This window comes from Podarcis erhardii (genome assembly GCF_964252035.2).
Source record: "Podarcis erhardii genome assembly, chromosome: 11".
Taxonomy (NCBI): domain Eukaryota; kingdom Metazoa; phylum Chordata; class Lepidosauria; order Squamata; family Lacertidae; genus Podarcis; species Podarcis erhardii.
This window is the reverse complement of record NC_138501.1, coordinates 58,160-81,519: the sequence shown is the minus strand read 5'-3', so window position 1 is coordinate 81,519 and position 23,360 is coordinate 58,160. Positions and strand designations below refer to the sequence as shown.

General features: G+C 42.4%; 1 long non-coding RNA gene across 1 annotated transcript; it reads right to left on the bottom strand.

The window, feature by feature from the left end:
• Positions 1-579: 579 nt before the first annotated feature.
• Positions 580-8,293, bottom strand: LOC309352559. The gene is made up of 3 exons (XR_014161372.1): positions 8,224-8,293; positions 4,494-4,907; positions 580-1,144 (listed from the first exon to the last, which is right to left on the bottom strand). It is a non-coding gene; the product is annotated as an uncharacterized lncRNA (long non-coding RNA).
• Positions 8,294-23,360: the final 15,067 nt, after the last annotated feature.

Here is a 23,360-nt window from a genome sequence, read left to right as displayed (position 1 = left end):
AGAGAAGTGTGAGTGTGACTAGCCCAAGTTCACCCAGCAGCTGTATGTGGTGGAACGGGAAAGCGAACACGGTTCACCAGATTACGAGTTCACTGCTCTTAACCACTACACCACACTGGCTCTCAGTCTTTTATATGGAAGATGCCTGATGCATATGGCGGCCTGGAAAACTTTGCCTGTAGTATTCCCAAATGCCAGCTTAATAATTGAGAGAGGAAAGTCCGTGAAACATACCAGAACTGCTTTAGAAGAAGTGTGCATGCACACGAAAGCTCATACCAAGAACTAACTTAGTTGGTCTTTAAGGTGCTACTGGAAGGAATTTTTTTGTTTGTTTGTTTTGACTATGGCAGACCAACACGGCTACCTATCTGTAACCAGAACTGCTTTGTTATCTTTCCACAAAATAAATACATCTATATATCACCTGTTGGTTGGACACCACCCACAATCTCTGCTGAGCTTTGGCAAGGTTCCAGGGAAGTTCCAGGCGCTTACACAGGGTCTGTGTTCCCTTGAGAATCAAGGCATGGAGGAGGCTGTTGTAGCTTTAAGAAATATGATATATTGACATACAGTGGTACCTCGGGTTACAGACGCTTCAGGTTACAGACACTTCAGGTTACAGACTCTGCTAACCCAGAAATAGTACCTTGGGTTAAGAACTTTGCTTCAGGATGAGAGCAGAAATCGCATGGCGGCAGCGGGGGAACCCATTAGCTAAAGTGGTATCTCAGGTTAAGAATAGTTTCAGGTCAAGAACGGACCTCCAGAACGAATTAAGTTCTTAACTCAAGGTACTACTATATCTATACCTGAATTTGGATGGAAGGAGTCCAGATCTAACAACATGGTCATCCAAGAGGGGTTTGTTCCCCACAGCAGTGCAGCACTGGAGTCCAAGGCATCTCTCCCAGCCTCCCTTCAGCCATCCTGCCAAAATGGTTCTCTCCTTTGTTCTCAGGCCCCAACTCTACATATGAAATCATGCTCTGCTACCTTGGTAACCTTCCAAATCTCCTGCCTCTGTTTGTACATCTGGGCGGGGGGGGGGGGAAGGACAGTTCTCTTGCATTACCAATGCTCTTGCATTACCTGCATTGCTTCTTAGTAGCCCTAGCTTAGCCAGGTTGTTTTGCATAAGCTTGCCCATAGAATCATAGAATAGAATCATAGAGTTGGAAGAGACCACAAGGGCCATCGAGTCCAACCCCCTGCCAAGCAGGAAACACCATCAGAGCACTCCTGACATATGGTTGTCAAGCCTCTGCTTAAAGACCTCCAAAGAAGGAGACTCCACCACACTCCTTGGCAGCAAATTCCACTGTCGAACAGCGCTTACTCTCAGGAAGTTCTTCCTAATGTTTAGGTGGAATCTTCTTTCTTGTAGTTTGGATCCATTGCTCCGTGTCCGCTTCTCTGGAGCAGCAGAAAACAACCTTTCTCCCTCCTCTATGTGACATCCTTTTATATATTTGAACATGGCTATCATATCACCCCTTAACCTCCTCTTCTCCAGGCTAAACGTGCCCAGCTCCCTTAGCCGTTCCTCATAAGGCATCGTTTCCAGGCCTTTGACCATTTTGGTTGCCCTCCTCTGGACACGTTCCAGTTTGTCAGTGTCCTTCTTGAACTGTGGTGCCCAGAACTGGACACAGTACTCCAGGTGAGGTCTGACCAGAGCAGAATACAGTGGCACTATTACTTCCCTTGATCTAGATGCAATACTCCTATTGATGCAGCCCAGAATTGCATTGGCTTTTTTAGCTGCCGCGTCACACTGTTGGCTCATGTCAAGTTTGTGGTCAACCAAGACTCCTAGATCCTTTTCACATGTACTGCTCTGAAGCCAGGTGTCACCCATCTTGTATTTGTGCCTCTCATTTTTTTTGCCCAAGTGCAATACTTTACATTTCTCCCTATTAAAATTCATCTTGTTTGTTTTGGCCCAGTTCTCTAATCTGTCAAGGTTGTTTTGAAGTGTGATCCTGTCCTCTGGGGTGTTAGCCACCCCTCCCAGTTTGGTGTCATCTGCAAATTTGATCAGGATGCCCTTGAGTCCATCATCCAAGTCGTTGATAAAGATGTTGAATAAGACCGGGCCCAAGACAGAACCCTGTGGCACCCCACTAGTCACTCTTCTCCAGGATGAAGAGGAACCATTGATGAGCACCCTTTGGGTTCGGTCAGTCAGCCAGTTACAAATCCACTGAGTGGTAGCATAGTCAAGACCGCATTTTACCAGCTTCTTTACAAGAATATCATGGGGCACCTTGTCAAATGCCTTGCTGAAATCAAGGTAGGCTACATCCACTGCGTTCCCTTCATCTACCAGGCTTGTAATTCTGTCAAAAAAACAAGATCAGGTTAGTCTGACATGACTTATTTTTCAGAAATCCATGCTGACTATTGGTGATCACAGCATTCCTTTCTAGGTGCTCACAGACTGTTTGCTTAATGATCTGCTCCAGAATCTTCCTTGGTATTGATGTCAGACTGACTGGGCGGTAATTGTTTGGGTCCTCTCTTTTCCCCTTTTTGAAAATAGGGACAACATTTGCCCTCCTCCAGTCTGCCGGGACTTCGCCTGTTCTCCAGGAATTCTCAAAGATGACTGCCAGTGATTCTGAGATCACATCTGCCAGTTCTTTTAATACTCTTGGATGCAGTTCATCTGGCCCTGGAGACTTGAAAACATCTAAACTAGCCAAGTATTCTTGTACCATCTCCTTAGTTATTCTGGGCTGTGTTTCCTCTGCTGAATCATTTGCTCCAAATTCTTCAGGTCGGACATTGTTTTCTTTATCGGAGAAGACTGAGGCAAAGAAGGCATTGAGGAGTTCAGCCCTTTCTGTGTCCCCTGTTTGCATTACACCATCTTCTCCTCTGAGTGACCCCACTGTTTCTTTGTTCTTCCTTTTGCTACGAACATACCCATAAAAGCCTTTTTTGTTGCTTTTAACCTCTCTAGCAAGCCTGAGTTCATTCTGTGCTTTAGCTTTTCTGACTTTGTGTCTACACGTGCTGGCTATTTGTTTGGATTCCTCTTTGGTGGTTTCCCCCCTTTTCCATTTTTTGTACACATCCCTTTTTAATCTTAACTCAGTTAAAAGTTCTTTAGATAGCCACCCTGGCTTCTTTAGGCACCTTCCATGTTTCCGTCTCATTGGTATTGCCTGAAGTTGTGCTTTTACTATCTCCCTCTTAACAAACTCCCAGCCATCATGAACTCCCTTTCCTTTTAGTATTACTGTCCATGGGATCTCACCCAGCACTTCCCTAAGTTTTATGAAGTCGGCTTTCTTAAAGTCAAGAAATTGAGTCCTAGTATGCTTGGCTGCTCCTTTCCGCTGTATAGTAAACTTCAGAAGAGCATGATCACTCGTGCCTAATGATCCTTCCACTTCTACCCCACTAACCAGGTCATCAACATTGGTTAGGACCAGATCTAAAATGGCTGTTCCTCTTGTTGCTTCTCCCACTTTCTGGACAACGAAGTTGTCTGCAAGGCCAGTGAGGAATCTGTTTGACCTTATGCTCTTGGCTGAGTTTGACATCCAGCAAATATCCGGGTAATTGAAGTCCCCCATTACTACTATCTCCCTTCCTTTTGCATGCTTGGCCATCTGTTCCTTGAAGGCATCATCTATGTCCTCCGTTTGGCTTGGGGATCTATAGTAAACTCCCACAATGAGGTCCCTGTTATTCTTTTCTCCCTTAATTTTGACCCAAATGCTCTCACTTTGGCTTTGAGGTTCTAAATCTTGGATCTCTTCACAGGTATACACATCCCTGACATATAACGCCACTCCTCCTCCTTTCTTGTCTGGTCTGTTTCTCTGAAATAGATTGTAACCCTCCATTATTACATTCCAGTCGTGGGACTTATCCCACCAGGTTTCAGTGATGCCTATTATGTCATATTTAGTTTGCTGTACCAAGAGCTCAAGCTCATCTTGTTTATTACCCATGCTTTGCTCATTAGTGTACAGACATTGAAGTCCATTAATCATTCCCCCGTGTCTCTTATTTAAGGATTTTTTCCTCCCACCACTAGGTCTGCGTGCTGTTTGCTCCATTTGGTCTATGACATTTGGATGATCATCTTCATCAATTGATAGACTCCTACCTTCAGGAGCACTGTCTTCCTCCCCCACATTAGTGTTTAAAGCCCTCCTGATGAGGTTTCTGAGATTTTTGGCAAAAACATTCCTCCCAACCGTTGTGAGGTGCAGCCCATCTCTTGCCAGAAGTCCATCTTCAAGAAACTGCAGTCCATGATCTAAGAATCCAAACCATTCCTGTTTACACCATTTGCGAAGCCAGCTGTTCACTTCCACTATTTTTCTCTCTCTCCCTGGGCCACGTCGTTCAACTGGGAGGACAGATGAGATGACAATTTGTGCATTTAATTGCTTCAATTTCCTGCCCAGAGCCTCATAGTCTCTTTTGATCTTCTGGAGGCTATTGCTTGCAGTGTCATTGGTTCCCACATGAACCATAATTCCTCTGCAGTTTGTATTTTCCCTTCATATTCCAAATGGATGCTTTAGTTGATATTCCTGCATTGCAAGGGGTTGGACAATGACCCTATGAATCAAAACCCTATGATTTATTATTTTCTTGGGGTTGGGGGGTTCCCCTCCCAAATTCATAGCACACCTGTATTGCAGCCAGAAGAAGTTGTTGAAGTACATGTCAGCAGGATTGCTGCTCTGGAGGGCAGGCTCATCTTGGGCTTCCTTGAGTGGGAATTGACCTCCTGATTATTGAGGGTGACATGGACAAGTTCCTCATCAACAGCACCTGGAAGAGCTACCCAAAGGTAGATGTTGGCCTATGTCCCACTGTCTCCACCCTGGCCCACCACCTGAGGATACCAACTGCTACAGCATCTGGCTAGGCTCCTTTCATCCATCGAATACAGCTTTATTTGTATATATATATATATTTTCAACTGTCTTTTTGCCCGCGCAGCTTCCTTTGCTTCCATTCCAAATCTGTTATCTGAAGTTTCTGAAATTTAATGACACAGCAACTCCCAAATCGCTAATCCTTCCAGTCCGGGCTGTTGTCCAAACCTTCCTTTTGAGATTTAATAACACAGTACCTTCCACATTACTGAGTTATTCTTAATAATTGCTGAGCAGACTGTTTGCAATATTATAATGTAAATAAACTGTATTCCATAGATATCAGTCATTCCTGGAGACATCAGCCTTCCTGGAGACACAGTCCCCCTCCGGGCACTAGAGGGGGGCTGCTAGACATCCATCTAGCCTTCTCTCTTGCTCATAATGAAAAAACCTTCTGCAAACAGCTGCACTGTATGTTATCCAAAATATTGTCTCAAATCACTGTAATCAGCCAGCAAATAGTTCCTGCTTCCCTCAAAGAAGCGAGGAATTCACATTTTCCCATGCTGCGTGATACTGACAAGTGCCATCTTATTTTTTCTTCTATCTTTAGCAAGCATTTCAAGTCTTAAGTAAAGCTGCGCAGTGGAATCCCCAATTATAAATAGAAGTCCATTTGTACTCTTTTTTTAAAAAAACATTAAATTCTTAATGAGGTTACCTTATTCATGTACCCCTATGATGTTTTAGTTCATAATTCTGTATTGTGTTTTATTTCTGTGTTTTATTTCTGACTATCGGTCGAATAAAGGAAATTGACTATTGACTAATTCTTAATGAGGCTTGGCATGGAAAGCCAATTGTAGATATTAATAAGAGAGAGAAAAAGAAACATACCAAACACCTCTGCAATCCCCGTGCCATGATGAGAATCTCTTTGAAGTCCGAGCTTTTACACCAGAGACTATACAATTCTGCAGGTTGTTTCTTAAGCTTCTTCGGTCCAGACCATTTCTGTTTATTGTCCAAATCTAATCATTTCTTCAAATAGATATTCCCGGCTATGAGAATGACATTGGAGAGGGCCATCTGTCCCGTGCTCTACGACCCAGTGTCCTGCCGCTTGCACCTTGATGCAAGTCGGCAATCCCGGACAATCTGCAGGTCTACAAGACAGTCCTTCCCCATCCTGGGGAGGCTGCCAAGGTTTTTTGTTGTTGTTTAGTCATTTAGTCGTGTCCGACTCTTCGTGATCCCGTGGACCAGAGCATGCCAGGCACTCCTGTCTTCCACTGCCTCCCGCAGTTTAGTCAAACTCATGCTGGTAGCTTCGAGAACACTATCCAACCATCTCATCCTCTGTCATCCCCTAATCCTTGTGCCCTCCATCTTTCCCAACATCAGGGTCTTTTCCAGGGAATCTTCTTTACTCATGAGGTGGCCAAAGTATTGGAGTCTCAGCTTCACGATCTGTCCTTCCAGTGAGCACTCAGGGCTGATTTCCTTAAGAATTTGATCTTCTTGCAGTCCATGGGACTCTCAAGAGTCTCCTCCAGCACCATAATTCAAAGGCATCAATTCTTCGGCGATCAGCCTTCTTGACGGTCCAGCTCTCACTTCCATACATCACTACTGGGAAAACCATAACTTTAACTATACGGACCTTTGTTGGCAAGGTGACGTCTCTACTTTTTAAGATACTGTCTAGGTTTGTCATTGCTTTTCTCCCAAGAAGCAGGCGTCTTTTAATTTTGTGGCTGCTGTCACCATCTGCAGTGATCATGGAGCCCAAGAAAGTAAAATCTCTCACTGCTTCCATTTCTTCCCCTTCTATTTGCCAGGAGGTGATGGGACCAGTGGCCATGATCTTCGTTTTTTTGATGTTGAGCTTCAGACCATATTTTGCGCTCTCCTCTTTCACCCTCATTAAAAGGTTCTTAAATTCCTCCTCACTTTCTGCCATCAAGGTTGTGTCATCTGCATATCTGAGGTTGTTGATATTTCTTCCGGCAATCTTAATTCCGGCTAGGGATTCATCCAGCCCAGCCTTTCACATGATAAATTCTGCATATAAGTTAAATAAGCAGGGAGACAATATACAGCCTTGTCGTACTCCTTTCCCAATTTTGAACCATTCAGTTGTTCCATATCCAGTTCTAACTGTAGCTTCTTGTCCCACATACAGATTTCTCAGGAGACAGATGAGGTGATCAGGCACTCCCATTTCTTTAAGAACTTGCCATAGTTTGCTGTGGTCGACACAGTCAAAGGCTTTTGCATAGTCAATGAAGCAGAAGTAGATGTCTTTCTGGAACTCTCTAGCTTTCTCCATAATCCAGCGCATGTTTGCAATTTGGTCTCTGGTTCCTCTGCCTCTTCTAAATCCAGCTCGCACTTCTGGGAGTTCTTGGTCCACATACTGCAAGCCTACCTTGTAGAATTTTAAGCATAACCTTGCTAGCGTGTGAAATGAGTGCAATTGTGCAGTAGTTGGAGCATTCTTTAGCACTGCCCTTCTTTGGGATTGGGATGTAGACTGATCTTCTCCAATCCTCTGGCCACTGCTGAGTTTTCCAAACTTCCTGGCATATTGAGTGTAGCACCTTAACAGCATCCTCTTTTAAAAATTTAAATACAGTGGTGCCCCGCAAGACGAATGCCTCGCAAGATGAAAAACTCGCTAGACGAAAGAGTTTTCTGTTTTTTGAGGTCCTTCGCAAGACGAATTTCCCTATGGGCTTGCTTCGCAAGATGAAACGTCTTGCGAGTTCTTGTGAGTTTGTTTCCTTTTTCTTAAAGCCGCTAAGCCATTAATAGCCGCTAAGCCGCTAATAGCCGCTAAGCCGCTAATAGCCGTGCTTCGCAAGACGAAAAAACCGCAAGACGAAGAGACTCACAGAATGGATTAATTTCGTCTTGCGAGGCACCTCTGTAGTTCAGCTGGAATATCATCACTTCCACTGGCCTTGTTATTTGCAGTGCTTTCTAAGGCCCATTTGACTTCACTCTCCAGGATGTCTGGCTCAAACCACACTACCTGGGGTGTACGAGCCATGCATATCTTTCTGGTATAAGTGTATTCTTGCCACCTCTTCTTGATGTCTTCTGCTTCTGTTAGGTGCTTACCACTTTTGTCCTTTATTATGGTAATCTTTGTACGAAATGTTCCTTTCATATCTCCAATTTTCTTGAACTGATCTCTTGTTCTTCCCATTCTGTTGTTTTCCTCTATTTCTTTGCATTGCTCGTTTAAGAAGGCTTTCTTGTCTCTCCTTGCCAGGGCTAATTACCCCCATATTAGCCCTGAATTACCGGGACGGCTGGGGTCCGGTCATATGGGAGTCAATCATTTCCCGCCACCGGAAACAGGAAGTCCCGGACATTATGTTTATTTTAATGAACTGAATAGAGTGAAAGATTATGAGTCATGGGGGCATGGATAGTGCATGTATTAACAGCGCTTGGTTTATTTTTTTTAGTTGCTATTTTGTTAAAGTTGTTAATACTGTTTTATAGATTATAAATGCTTTGTTCAGGGACTTCCGGTTCAGCGCGACTCCGACCCAGGCGGGGATTTCTTCACTGTGGAGAATCTCGAGCTTTTCGGAGGAAAATAGGGGTTCCACAGGGCGCCGTGGTCCCCTGAAAAGTATCTGGAGGGTGTGCAGATACACTGGTTCCCGCGGAGCCACATCGCGGACCTCCCGGCCGTCAGGTAACTCCATTTTCGGAGCGAAGAGTACGGCGGGGGGAGAAGCGGGCTGAGGGAAGCCATAGCTGCCTCCGAGAAAGCGAAGCCCCGAGCCTGAGGGAGAAGCGCTGGATTCTCAAAAAAAAAAAAAAAGGAAATTTGAGCTCAAATAAGGACGGAACAATGCAGATTTGATTTAAAGACAATTCGAACAAAAAGGAAGTCAAAGAGAGCTCAACTTTCATCTGAAATCATCGCTGACGCAGAGATCCAAACAAAGCAGCGAAAAACGTGAGTGTCGCTAGCGGACAAACTTCTCTCTCCTTGGAAACTTTCCAGACTATTTGAAACTAAGTAATTGGTAAAAGAGGAAAGTAGAGGGGAGCAAAAATATACTATATAGCTATTTTTCTTTTCTTTTGATTTCTCCAGCCCCCATTATAACGGTGGGAAAAGAAGGGACTGTAGTTTCACTTTTGAAAGTTCTGCGCAACGGAAGATTCCATTGTGTTAGAGACTCCATTGTTTTTTTTTTCTTTTTGCTTTTGTGTGCCTGGAAGAGGAAGGAGGAGAAAGAGACTGTTTGTTATGCGTGGTGCTTTTATTTCATTTAAACCCAAATATCTCTAACAATTTAAAGCAACTTTACTACCGGTATCTTTGGGGAAACTAAATCTGAAGCTGGGTAATTTTTGTGGGGTTTTTTGGTATTTTCACCTCGCCTTTTTTCCTTTTTTTTTTAATCCTCTTTGCCGGACTGTGGTCTCCTGGCGGTTGGGAGAGAAATTACAAGTTGTTGTTTTTTGTTTTTCTGGCCTTGGCTGGACCCTTTGGGCGGACTTGTCGTTATTGAAGTGGGATCCCTGGCTGCCGGGAAGGAACTTTAAAGAGTATTAATTCGCTTGAGTGTAGTTCCCGGAATATCCCCCCAGTTTGAGCCTTTATGGGAATTAGCCCAATTGAGGGCAAGAAGATTAAGAAGATTAAGAGTGTCGATGTATAATGTATGTAACTTGGTATGGAATAGCCTAAATGGTGGCAGGAAGATTTAAGATTGAAGGTTCGATTGGATTTACATATTGGACTTTAAATTAAAGCATCTCATTTGGTGGATTAGCCTAATTGGTGGCAAGAAGAAGAGAAGATATTGAATATTGAACATTGGACATATATTTAAAAGGCTTGTTATAACCACATTAGGACTAAAAATAGGACTAAAAATACATTGAATGTAGATGGATGGAATGTTGATGGAAGGTTGATGGATTATAGAATTTAATGATGGAGTTTTGATTGAGGTTTGGGAAACTAATTTGCTCTCTCTTTTTGGGGATAAATAATTGGAATAATTGGAATAGTGAAATCAGGCTTGATAGTTTAACTAGTGGGTTATTAACAGAATTGTGCGAAATGTCGCATGTACAGAAAAAAAGTGGGGAGGGGGGACTCCGGGAGAAAGAAAGGGGTCCAAGCAAGAATCAGATTTTAGATCTGAAATATTAAAAATGTTCGTGGAAATCAGACAGAGTGAGAAGAATTTAGAAACAAAAATTGAACAGGTGGACTCAAAGATTGGGAAAATGGATAAGAAGATAGACGAAACAGTAAATGAACTGAAAGGACAAATTAAAGAAGTATCTAAAATAACTCATGTGTTAGAAGAAGGAATGAAAAAGACAAAACTGGAATTGAAGGAACTGAAACGTGAAGAGACATGAGAAATTTGGTTCTTCAAAAAAATAGAGAAAAAAGACTGTCTATAGATGGTTGTTACATAATTATTTTTAAAGACATCCCAATCAGGCTGTTGAAGCGGAGAGACCCCTACAAATCACAGGTACAAATTCTCAAGAAGAACAATATAGAATTCAAATGGGAATTCCCGGAAGGGATCTCCTTTACTTATAAAAACAAGAGACATCGACTGACCACCCCGGGGGAGATAGGCAAGTTCCAGAGAAAATATAAAGAATTGACAGCAGAGGAAGAAGAAGAAGCCAAAGGAGCAACTGGAGGTGTGGATGTAAAGATGAAAAATGGAGGACAACCGGATGAAGAGGAGGAAGAAGAAGAAGAGGAGGAAGAGGAAGAAGAAGAAAGATTATAATAACTTAGGGAAAAGTTTTATATTTATTAATTGGAAACAACATGGCTCTAAAGATATGGAATTGGAATGTGAATGGATTGAATGAAAGAAAAAAACGGAATAAGGTGGAGCAATTTTTAAAGAAAAAGAATTTAGATATAATCTGCATGCAGGAGACACACGTGGCAAAGAGACACAGGAAAATTTTGATTAATAAAAGACTTGGAAACGAATTTATATCTTCAGACAAGGAAAAAAAGAGGGGAGTGATCTTGTATGTAAAAAGTAAAATTGAAGCCCAGCAAATTTTTAAGGATGACGAAGGAAGAATCATTGCAGTTCAAATTAATTGGCAAGGTGAAAAAATAATGATTGTCGGGATCTACGCACCTAATGGAAATAAAACTGATTTTTATAAAAATTTGGAAGAAAAGCTGTTGGAATTTGTGGATCAAAAGATAATTGTGATGGGAGATATGAATGGGGTGGTTTCTTCAGAAATGGACAGACTAAGGAATAATGGATCGAAAGAAGGAAAACTACCCCAAACTTTTTTTGAAATGGTTAAAAATTGTAATCTAATAGATATTTGGAGGCTAAGACACCCATTGGAAAAACAATTCACATTTTACTCGGAACCAAATCAGTCAATGTCCAGAATCGATCAAATTTGGATATCAAATGAATTAACTCCAAGAATTCTTCAAGTGGAAATCCAACCGAGAGTTATCTCAGATCATAGTCCCATTAAATTAGAACTCAAAGGTTTCGAAGAAAGAACATTCAGATGGAGAATGAATGACTATTTATTAGATGATCAAAAAGTTGTGCAAGAGGCACAGAAGAAACTGAAAGAATATTTTGAAGATAATTGTAACAAAGGAACGAAGATGAGCACAGTCTGGGATGCAAGCAAGGCGGTGATGAGAGGGTTCTTTATACAACAGAATTCGATCAAAAAGAAGAATAGAGAGAAAGCAAAGAAAGAAATTTTAAAACAAATTATGGAAAATGAACAAAAACTAATCAAGAAACCAAACAATGTAAGAATTAAACAAAGTATTAAGGTTCCACAAACTCAATTTGCAATGATAATAAATAAGGAAGTGGAATGGAACATCAAAAAATTGAGACAAAAGGGGGACTTCCGGGTTGGCGCCATCGCCGAATGGCGGACTCCCTCCGAGCTCCAGAGGGAGCCTGCTCGGCAGGGGCTGGGTTCTACCGCGCCGGCGACGCGGGGACCCTCAAAAACCGTGGGTGCTGAAACCCATGGGCATGGTGACTCGGCGGGCACCGTTTGCACCCCCTGACCCGCGAAGGAGCCTTTTTAAAGGCTGCAGAGTGGGTGACGGGGGGTGGTGCTATGAGTCCTCTGCTTCCCCTGCCGAGCGATCGGAGAGCGCTGACTTCTTCCATTGAAAATTTGGACTTAAAAGAATAACCCCTGAGTAATTGGAACTCGGATTAAAAAGGGGAATTTTTTTTAAAAAAAAATTTGGAGCGAGCGGGGGAGGTGCAAAAAGGAAGTCAGCCTCCCCCCGTTGTAGAGGAGTTAAAGCAAAGGATTTGACAACTAAGATCGAGCGCAACCTTATTTTGATAAAGTTATCAATTTCGCGATGGAAAATTATAAGACTGGGCTGGAGGAGAAAAGTGGAATGTGAATTAAAATGCAACCCCCCCCCCGGGAACCCCGGGAGCGATCCGTGAGAGCGCCGGGAGAGGAGAAATAGAGGTTTTGACAGCTGTCAAAGGAGCTGTCAAAGTGGAAGAACAAAAAGAGAACTTTGTTACGAGGACTTTGCCGGTTACATTTGTTACAAATTGGATATAAATTGTTTAAAACAAGGAATAATAAGTTAGTTTGACTGTTGGGTGTGATCTGGAAGGAAACTGAGTTACTATAACCCCTCTAGAGGAGCTGTGGGACACTACAAGTATTGTTGCTATGGAATTTGAATAGGACTTTTTATCTCCTGGGAAACTGCAGAAGTGGAACACTATTTTGTCTACAGAGGTCTATACACTAAAGGAGACAATAGATTTATCTATTGAAGAATGGAAGGGACTGGACGTAATGTTTTGTTCCTGAATAACAAAGCCTCTGTAGAGGAATTAGAAGCTTTTGGAATTAGAACATTTGTGCAGAAGAACGGGGGGGGGGGGAGGAGGAGAGAGATCAACAAGAACAACAAGAATAACAAGAACTGGACAAAGGTGGAAGTGGGAACATTTGGGACATCCAGATTTGAAAGGTCTAAAGGAATAAAATTGGAGGTTTTACTCTTAAATACAAAGATCTGGATGGAAAAAATGGACCTTTTTGAGACAGACTCCTTCCAAGATTGGACATTCGAAATTAAAGATGACCAAAAGACGGCAAAGACTATTAAAAAGACGGCAAAGCGGACTGGTGAAGGACTATGGCTTAGATGTGGGAGCTCCAGGACGACAGTAGACATTGATGGACATTGGGAACGCAACCGGGAAAGGGGGGAGGGAAATTTGGAATCCAAAGGGTGTTAAATTACATTTTATTCTTTTTTATTTTTTTTTATTCTAATCTGTATTGCATATTAAAGAGGGGAACTCGTGGAAGGGAACAGGTCGATTTTAGGGGATGGGAAAATATTTTTAAATTGGGTCAATGATAATAAGTTTAAAACTTGGGGTAAGAATTTGTTGAATTTATCTGAAAGAATTGGAATACAAGAGGGGGAGGGGAGGGGAAGTCCTGGAAAGATGCCAATGAAAATAAGGTTTTAAATTTGGATGTTTTTCTTTTTTTGTCATACTTGAAAATCTTTAATAAATATTATTAAAAAAACAAAAACAAAAAATTGAGACAAAAGAACTTTGAATTCGCAAATAAATCAGGAAAGTGGCTTGCTTGGCAGATTAAGAAAAGAAAGGAGCAAAACACAATAAATAAAATTGAAGTGGGAGGAGAAGAGATAAGCAACCCTAAAGATATCAGAAAAGGATTCTTGGATTTTTATAGACAACTGTATAAACGAAAAGAAAAGAACAACATGAGAAAAATAGAAAGATATTTAAAAGAGAAAGAGGTGCAAAAGATCCCGACAGAAGCACAAGAAAGGCTGAATACCCCAATTGATATAGAGGAGATGAAGGTGGCGATTAAAAAACTGAAGAATGGGAAAGCCCCAGGGCCAGATGGCTTTACAGCAAGGTATTACAAAGAGTTGGGAACAATCCTAATGTTACCATTAAGAGAAGTAATGAATAACATTCTAAAGGAGAGAGAAATCCCAGAGACGTGGAAAGAAGCATTTATAACTTTTATTCCAAAAGAAGATGCGGACTTAACTCAAGTAAAGAACTACAGACCAATCTCTTTATTAAATACGGATTACAAAATTTTTGCAGGAATAATTGCAGAGAGATTAAAAAAGGTTTTACAAGAAATCATTCATGAAGATCAAGCGGGTTTCCTTCCTGGCAGACAGATGAGGGGCAATGTGAGGAATGTCATAAATATTTTGGAATATCTGACAGCCAGGAATGAGAAACAGGCAATGTTGATGTTTGTAGATGCCGAAAAGGCATTTGACAACGTATCATCGGACTTTATGTTGAAAAATATTGAGCAGAGGGGAATGGGGAATGATTTCTTTAATGGAATAAAGGTGATATATACGGAGCAAAAAGCGAAGTTGATAGTAAATAATATGATAACAGAAGAAATTAAAATTTCAAAAGGTACTAGACAGGGTTGCCCGCTCTCACCACTATTATTCATAATGGTCCTTGAGGTCTTTTTGGATTCAATTAGGAAAAACGAAAGCATAAAGGGGGTGACAGTAGGCCAAAACCAATACAAAGTTAAAGCCTTTGCTGACGACTTGGTCCTAACGGTGGAAGAACCGATGGAAACTGCAGCTGAGATACTGGAGGAAATTGAAAAAATTGGAGAGGTGGCAGGCTTTATAATAAACAGGAAAAAAACCAAAATTATAGCCAAAAATATGGAAAAAACAATGATGGAAGTATTGCAACAACAAACGGGTATTGAAATCGTTAAAAAGGTGAAATATTTGGGAATATGGTTAACTCCAAAAAATATTGACCTATTCCAAAACAACTACGTCCCGGCGTGGAACGGAATTAAGAAGGACCTGGAGGTATGGAGAAGACTAAAACTATCCCTCTGGGGTAGAATTTCAATGATCAAGATGTCAGTGCTACCAAAGATGTTATTCCTATTTCAGATGATACCAATATTAAAAGGGGTGGCAATATTTAAAGAATGGCAAAGGATGATCTCAAGATATATCTGGCAGGGCAAAAAGCCGAGAATTAAATATAAACTACTAACAGATGCAAAAGAAAGAGGAGGCTTTGCCCTGCCAGATTTGAAGTTATACTATGAAGCATCATGTCTTTGCTGGATAAAAGAATGGATTAAACTTAAAAATACAAAGCTCCTGGATTTGGAAGGATTTGACAACAGATTTGGATGGCATGCGCACCTTTGGAAAGAAAAGAAAAAGGGTTACAAATCATTTGAAAACCATATCTTCCGGAGATCGCTATTGGAAGTTTGGGACAGATACAAAAACATATTAGAAATGGGGGTTCCACATTGGTTATCCCCATTAGAGGTTATAGGTGTCAAAAAAACCAATATGAGAAGTGATTGGATTACCTATGGAGATTTGGTGGTGAAGGAAGGGGGGAAGTGGAGATTGAAACCATACGAACAAGTAAAAGAACATGTTTATGACTGGCTGCACTACTATCAAATAAGTGAAATGTTTAAAAAGGATGTGAAAGAAAAAGGGTATAAAGAAAAAGACTCAAAATTTCAAACAGAAATTGTCAATAATGATTGTAAGATAATTTCCAAAATGTATAAAATTTTGTTGGAATGGCATACAATGGCTGAGGAAGTAAAAGTGGTAATGATTCAATGGGCCAAAGATTTAGGATATAACATAGAAATGGATGACTGGCAAAGAATATGGAATGAAAATCTGAAGTTTACAGCATGTATCACATTAAAAGAAAATGTTATGAAGATGGTATATAGGTGGTATATGACACCAGTAAAATTAGCAAAAATGTACAAAACTTGTAATAAATGTTGGAAATGTAATGAGAAAGAAGGTACATTTATGCATATGTGGTGGGATTGTAAGAAAGTAAGGGGGTTTTGGGAGATGATATACAATGAACTAAAGAAAATGCTAAAATATAGCTTTGTTAAGAAACCAGAAACCTTCCTGCTGGGAATAACAAGAACGGACATAAATAGGAGAGACTGTAAACTTTTTCAGTATGCAATAACAGCAGCAAGAACATTGTTGGCCCAAAAATGGAAACAGGAAGAAGTACCGACTTTGGAAGAATGGAGAACAAAATTAACAGATTATGCAGAACTGGACAAACTAACTGGGAAAATTAGATTCCAAAAGGATCATAGGTTTTTTGAGGACTGGAGAAAACTTACAGAGTATTTGAAAACTGTATGTGAGGAATGTACAACGCTAGTGTGCTTTAAAGAAGCTTTGTGAAAATATAAGGAATATTGTAAGAAAGTAAATAAGGACAGAAATATAGTATCTAATGGCAATATTGAAACTAAGGAATGTGAAGATAGGATTTTAGCCACGAATGATTGTCAGAGAAGTTGAGGGAGGTCCAATAAGCTAAAATATGTGATGTGTAAACTGGTATGATTGGAGTTTTTTCATGGAAAAATTTTTAATAAAAATTTATATTCAAAAATATAAATGCTTTGTTCATCATATACAGTGGTACCTCTGTTCCGGAGCCCCGTTCGCATCCAAAAGCAAACGTAACTAGCAACAGCACATCTGCGCACGCACGCGTCACTTTTCGCCACTTCTGCACATGTGCGTGACGTCATTTTGAGTGCCTGCACATGCGCGAGCGGCGAAACCCAGAAGTAACACACTCCGTTACTTCCGGGTTGCTGCGCAGCGCAACTCAACATGAAGCATATTCAACCCGAGGTATGACTGTAATATGACTTTTGCTGTAATTGTAAAGTTTAGCATATTTTTGTTGCTGCTTTGTTAATACAGTGTTACCTCGGGTTACAAACACTTTGGGTTACAAACTCCGCTAACCCGGAAGTAGTACCTTGGGTTGAGAACTTTGCCCCAGGATGAGAACGGAAATTGCGTGCCAGCGGGCGGCAGCAGCGGGAGGCCCCATTAGCGAAAGCCCGCCTCAGGTACCACTGTAGTGTTTTCTAGGCTGTAATTGTTATTTGTAGTGTTAATTGTAGTGTTTTCTAGACTGTAATTTGTTAGGCTGAAAGAGCTGCTCAATGCCCCCATGCTGGGTCTGAATAGAAAATGCTCTGAAAACTTGGGGAACCTGCAGCCCAGACCTCCTACAAACCCAAAGGAGCAGCAATATTATGTCCTTCAGAAATGTTACTAAAAATAGCCTAACTGCGTGGACAAGAGTCAATGTGAAAGCTGCGCAAACATCCTTTCTTCTCTTCTCTCCACTCTGTGAGAGACTTTCAGGTGCACACAGGACTCAGCATTCTCAGTGAGGCCAGCTTGAGAGAAGAGAACATGCTGTGTCCGGGTTGCAGTTTACTGCTGGTAGTTTTACTGGGTTGCAGTTTACTCTTGCAAGTACAACTCCCCCCCCCCCAATACAATCTGGACAGTTTATCTGCCCAAGAATAGTCATGAAATGTTGGGTGAAGGTGAACAATGACACCATGCAAAAAAGAGAAGGGTAGACGGTGGGAGGTGGGAGGGAGGCACCAACAATTCATTGTACTATGATAGATTCATGGCAGGTGGCAGTGCCCCCTTGAAGCAGAAAGAGCTCGAGGAGAGAGGGGTGAGGCCTGAGCATAAGAGTCGCCCTCCTGCCTTGCCCCAGGCTCAGCATATTTTGGGCTTACAGCTGATGGAACAGACAACCTTCTGCAGTGCTCCTACCTTCCAGTCACATCTGATGCCATGTGCAACAATGTCTACCCAGGACGGTTCACTGACAAGATGCTTTGTGCTGGACAGCTGGACAGCAGCCAAGGTGCCTGCAAGGTGAGGCTCCTCGCTGTGGGTTAAACCACAGAGCCTAGGACTTGCCGATCAGAAGGTCAGCGGTTCGAATCCCCGCGACGGGGTATGCTCCCGTTGCTTGGTCCCTGCTCCTGCCGAGCTAGCAGTTCAAAAGCACTTCAAAGTGCAAGTAGATAAATAGGTACCACTCCAGTGGGAAGGTAAATGGCGTTTCCGTGCGCTGCTCTGGTTCGCCAGAAGCAGCTTAGTCACGCTGGCCACATGACCCGGAAGCTGTACGCCGGCTCCCTCGGCCAATAAAGCGAGATGAGCGCTGCAACCCCAGAGTCAGCCACGACTGGACCTAACGGTCAGGGGTCCCTTTACCTTTACCAGTGATGGGGGGGGGGGCAGAAAAGCAGAGGCATACCTTGACTCCCTTGTGACCTTGGCCAGAAGCTGTATCAGTACATCTGAAGCTGGGAGAGACAATGGACCAGAAACTCCAAAGGTTTGCTTTTTGTCACCTTTCATGCTCTGCCTGTGATTTCCTCCATGACCATCACGACTGCTCTTCTTCCTCTCTCCCTCCCTCTCTTCCTGCAACTCTCACCTACTGTCTCTATCTTTCTTCTCTCCAAGCGCCACTTGGCGCTCCACTCACAGTTCCAATAGCACCACTGGCCAACCTGGGAGATGGTCCTGAGATGGGTGCCTAGAGGAGCCTGCATGCCTTGCCTTGCCTCCCAGATGGGCATGTGTGCTCCTAGCCACTTCAAGCCATGGGTGAGAGGTGTGGTTTTGGTGGCCCCCTGCGCCTGCACTTTTTGGTGGGAGGTAAGATCATATAGGTGCCCCTGATTTTGAGTTCAGTAACATGGTCTAATTATGTGCACACACCATAGATGAATGCTTCCCTTCAAACTAGAGCTGTCTCCAACCAATTCACTCACAAGCACAAGCATGCTCCGTAGGCAGGCTAGTAGCTACTGGCCGAACATTAACCAGAACTAAACAACAAAGCATAATATATTTGAAAAGTACAATAAAAAGGCATGTGCCAAATCTTCCCCATATCAAAGTTAAATAGCATTTATGTCATTCCCACATTCTTGAGAGGGACACTCTTGGGAGGTACTTGTGGCTGGGGAAAGCCTCACACAGCTCCCTCTCTCCTGCTGCAGGCAGTGCTCCAGGGCCTGAGAGTTCAAATAACAACAGTGAGAAATTGCCATGATTTGATCCTGTCCCCTGGGGAGTCCCAAAGCTGTTGTCTGTGTCTTAGGGAGATGTGGGCAGCCCCCTGGTGTGTGAAGAAGCCCTCCAAGGACTGCTGTCCTGGAAGAAAAGCTGCAGTGAAAAGAACTGGCTGGGGCTGTATACCAAGGTCTGCATCTTTGAAGACTGGATCCACTACACAATTGCCAACAACCAAAGAGCAATAAAGTCCGATTGAGCTCTGACCTGGTATCTCGCTGCTCTGAGAGAGGCCCTGTGATCTGGCACCACCAGCAATGCAATACTATACAGGCCCGGCTACTGTGGAAGAGAAGGCTTCTAGGAAGTCTACCCCCCAGTCTGCCCACCACCAGAGGGGTCATGGCTGAGGCAAGGGAGCAGAATCGAATGATTTGCTCCCTCACTCCTCAGCTTCCAGCACACCTCCTGGAATGGCTTGATTTCACATTATGGTAGATGTTGGTTAGGTTTTACCATGTAGGGAATATATTAACTATATTTTATTCCGCCACAAACCCGGCCAACAGACAAAACATCAGCTTATCACTTGTGTTTAGAAGCACAGTGCTGAGCATCTTAAACAGTAAAAACAAAAGCCTTTAGGCTGATCTCCCCCTTCTGTTACCCCGTTTATTATAGAAACAAGCCACTGACTGAAAAGTATGCTTAAAACATAGTTTACTCTCAGTCAAGCACCTGTCCTTAGCAACAACAGCAGTAAAAATAAATGCAGGTAAAATACTTGTATTTACAGTGAAAGCAGCCTCAGGCATGAGCCTGATGCTGGAGCAAGCAGATACAAGTCTTCTCCCATTGGTTGGAGAGAGAGAGAGAGAGAGAGAGAGAGAGAGAGAGAGAAGGAACAGAAAATACTTCTTTTCTTCTTCCCTACCAAGAGAGGAGGGGAAATGAAATAACACAGAGCCTTCTCTACCAATTGCATTGGTCTGTGTCTACCTAACAGCAATACTGCTCTGTGATTTTAATCCCCACACATGCTTACTAGTAAGAATATGCATTTTTAGATTTGATTTCTAAACTCCCACAATATTTACTCCATGGAGCAGTTTTGTTAGCATCCCAGCCTCCCATGGCTTAACACAGTCAAAGCTCCATGAAAGAACCTACCACACCAGCACCCACCTAGAGCTGGCTCTGAAGTCTGCTTGTTTGTGATGTGAGGCACTTGGGGTGCTCAGAGGCCCGACCCTCCAACGGATGTAAGTTGCAGAGCTGCTGATTTCCATACCCCCTAAGGTACCCATCTCACACACCCCTCTGTGACTTCACTGTTTCTGCCAAGAAAGTGCCTGGTAGGTTGAGGCACAACCTCTTCAGTTCTTTGCTCGTCAAAACCGGCTATCAGTTGTACTTAAGGAGGCCATCCAACAGTCCCTTGCCTGAGCTAAGCCAAGCCCCCTTGCCCACCTCACCAGCTTCTTACAGACATCTCAGTTCTGTTTTCCCATCATTGCCAACCACAGAGATGCCAACTGAGAGTGCCCACAAATGGCAAGTTTAGTTGAGTGTGCTCATACGCTATGTCACTGCACTGAATGGTGCCCAAAGCAGCCTGAAACAAACACCAACTGATTATCAAAACACAGCATCCTTGGAGGTTGCTACTGCTGCTGAAAGCTCTTAACTCTGTCCCTTGATAAAAACAGGATTATGATGTAGCACCCTGCTTGTGGTTAACGCTTAGCTGGAATGAAATATTCAACGCAGCAATAGAGAAATTAAAATAGTAATTTATTTGTCAGACAAATAAATAAGAGGCTCAGTGGTACGTGGTTACCAAGCTCTGGCCTGGCCTCCTGCCATTCTGGCCAGCACTTATATTCCCTTAATCCAGCCCCCTTTGCTCCTCCTGTGGCTGCCTCTGTCCAATCAGCCTGGTTGAAATTCCTATTGGCTGTTTGCTAGAGCCAATCACAAAAGATACACCCACAAAAGATACACCCATTTCCTTGCCCTTATAAGGGAGACAAAGAGCTATATATATGACATATAAGTAATAATATATCTTACATGGAATCTTAATTACCAGCTCACCTCTTGCCCTTCTTGCCCTATTGCCTTCTAAAACAGATGTTTAATCTTACATTTTTATGTTCAACAGATGTCAAGGATCTTGAGTTTCACATCAACATTGAAAGATTTCCTTCATTTAATGTTTCTAAACAAATGCCTGACAACCATATATCAAGACTGCCCGGATGGCGTCTTCTGTCTGGCAGGGGGGGGGGCTGGTGGCTGACTTAATTTCAGGATAAATACAACTCTTACAACCATATGAAATAAGAATCTAGCATTCCTTAAATCCTTTGCATAATTACATTTAAGCCAATATATTTAAGCTAATATATTTCATACATTTATCATAGGTAGCCTCTTAAAAGAATAAAGCTTCTCAAAGTGAAAAGGAAGGAACTCAATAAAACACAGCTTTTAAAAGAAGCCTCTTCAGTTTGCACCTCCCCCTTTCCCCCTCCTCTCTAGCCTCAAAATAAAATAGGAAGAAGCTGCTTCTTCTGCCAAGCCAGTTGCCTTTCCAACATTTAACACATTTTAACCTTTTTAAACTCTCTTAGTTTAAGAAACAGCTTTAGAAGAGACTTCCCCCAAAAATGTTCTCTTTCCAGCTAAATGTTTCTCCTTCCATTTGCTCCTGGCCTTTTAACCTTAGAAAGAAGATCTGGCTCATTTTACTGGGAGGCACATTGGTATTATCTTCCCCATTCCTAATGGTGTTTTCTCAGCCTTGGGGCAGCATATGCAATTCTCCCTTTTTATGACTTTGAGAATTGTTTTTCTACTATAAATCAATGGGGCCCTTCTTGTCTTAGGAGGAAAAACATCTTGCCAAGGTTCTTTTAGGCAGCTGGTCTTTTGCCTGGCATGAAACATTTGAAAATCCTTTTTTTAAGCTCATTTTTAAATACAAGCCTTGATTGAAATATATAGAAGCTTTGATAAAAATGCAGGCTTATGATTAGATGCCTCATTCCCCCCTTTCAAGCTCAAGGACCTTCATCCCAAGTGTCCTTGATAGCTTGACCTTCATCATATTCCTGAGGTAAAGCTCTGTATAGGGCCATGATATGAGGTAGAGTTTCATTTGAAACCATCTTGCTAATTGTACTTCTAAAACATGAAATGATACATGGCATCATACATAAAACCAATACTACTACTGTCAAGAAAAACAAGCAAGACAATAGTATCCCTTTGAGTCCTGTGACATTAGGTAACCAATTGGTGAGCCATCCCATATCCCATCCTTCCCATGTTTGTACTGGGACATGTGCTATATTCTCCATCTTTGTGGCCAACACACGGATTGCCTCACCATTATCAGAAATGTTAAAGCAACAGGCATTCCCTGTCAAGTTCAAGACTCCACATAGGCCTCCCTGCCTGGCAAGTACATAATCCATTCCCATTTTCAGCTGCAAAATGGCGGCTCTACTTTCATCCAACTGTTGTGCAATAAGTCTCAAACTCTGGGCCGTTGCATTGGTTACAAGTTCCACTACTGCTTGCAATCGAATTATTCTGTTTAGATTATAAATAGGATCCCGTGCCCCTTGTATGAGCTCACCAGGATTCCAGGAGGCAGGATCATAATAGGCTATAATGCGCTCTGGCGGCCAATCATCAGTACCGCTCCAACTTTGGGTACTTCCTCCTGCTATATGAGAAATATCAGCATTCCTTCGTGTTCGCCTGGCCGAACTAGTGGGCATAATCCACATTGGTGGTAATACCCAACCCAAGAAACAAGTCCCACTCCATTTGGAAGGGAGTTTCTTGTATGCCCATTCTCCACATATCCACCACAACCATCGGGTCTGAGGTTTTTGGTACGGGGAATACAGAAGGCGAAATACCAAAAGGGGTAGAGAGTTCACAGTGCAGTATGTTAGATTGCCTTCTTCTGTCACAGTTATGTTCCACACCACTTTCCATGCATGAATAAAAGGAGGTGCACAGGGCAAGGCATTCCGAGTTCGATAGGTAGTACCGTGTGCCCAGGTATGACTATTCTTCTTATAATCCCAAGTATAGTGACAATGAGAAGAGCCTATCATGGGAGAATCAGCTGCATCTGATGATTTATGTACACAGAATTCCCCTTGTACAGGTATAACTCGTAATGGTTTAGTTGAGTTCCATCCGGGGAAATTCTGTATTTCAGTTTGGTGTGGCATTTCGCTTACCATACCAATAGCATCTAATGGTATCGGTAATAACGGCATACCTCCCTCTGAATCATCTGGCCCAAGAGAGCAAACAAGGCAATTGGTCCTATTTGCAACATTAGCTACCATTTCAGCTAAACCTACCCACATATTGTGGTCATGGCTGAATCCATATTTAGCCAATTTGGTCAGATTCAAGGACCCTTCCCCTTCCCAAGGGATCAGGATTAATAAAATCATGTTGATGTCTAGTATATGCATTCC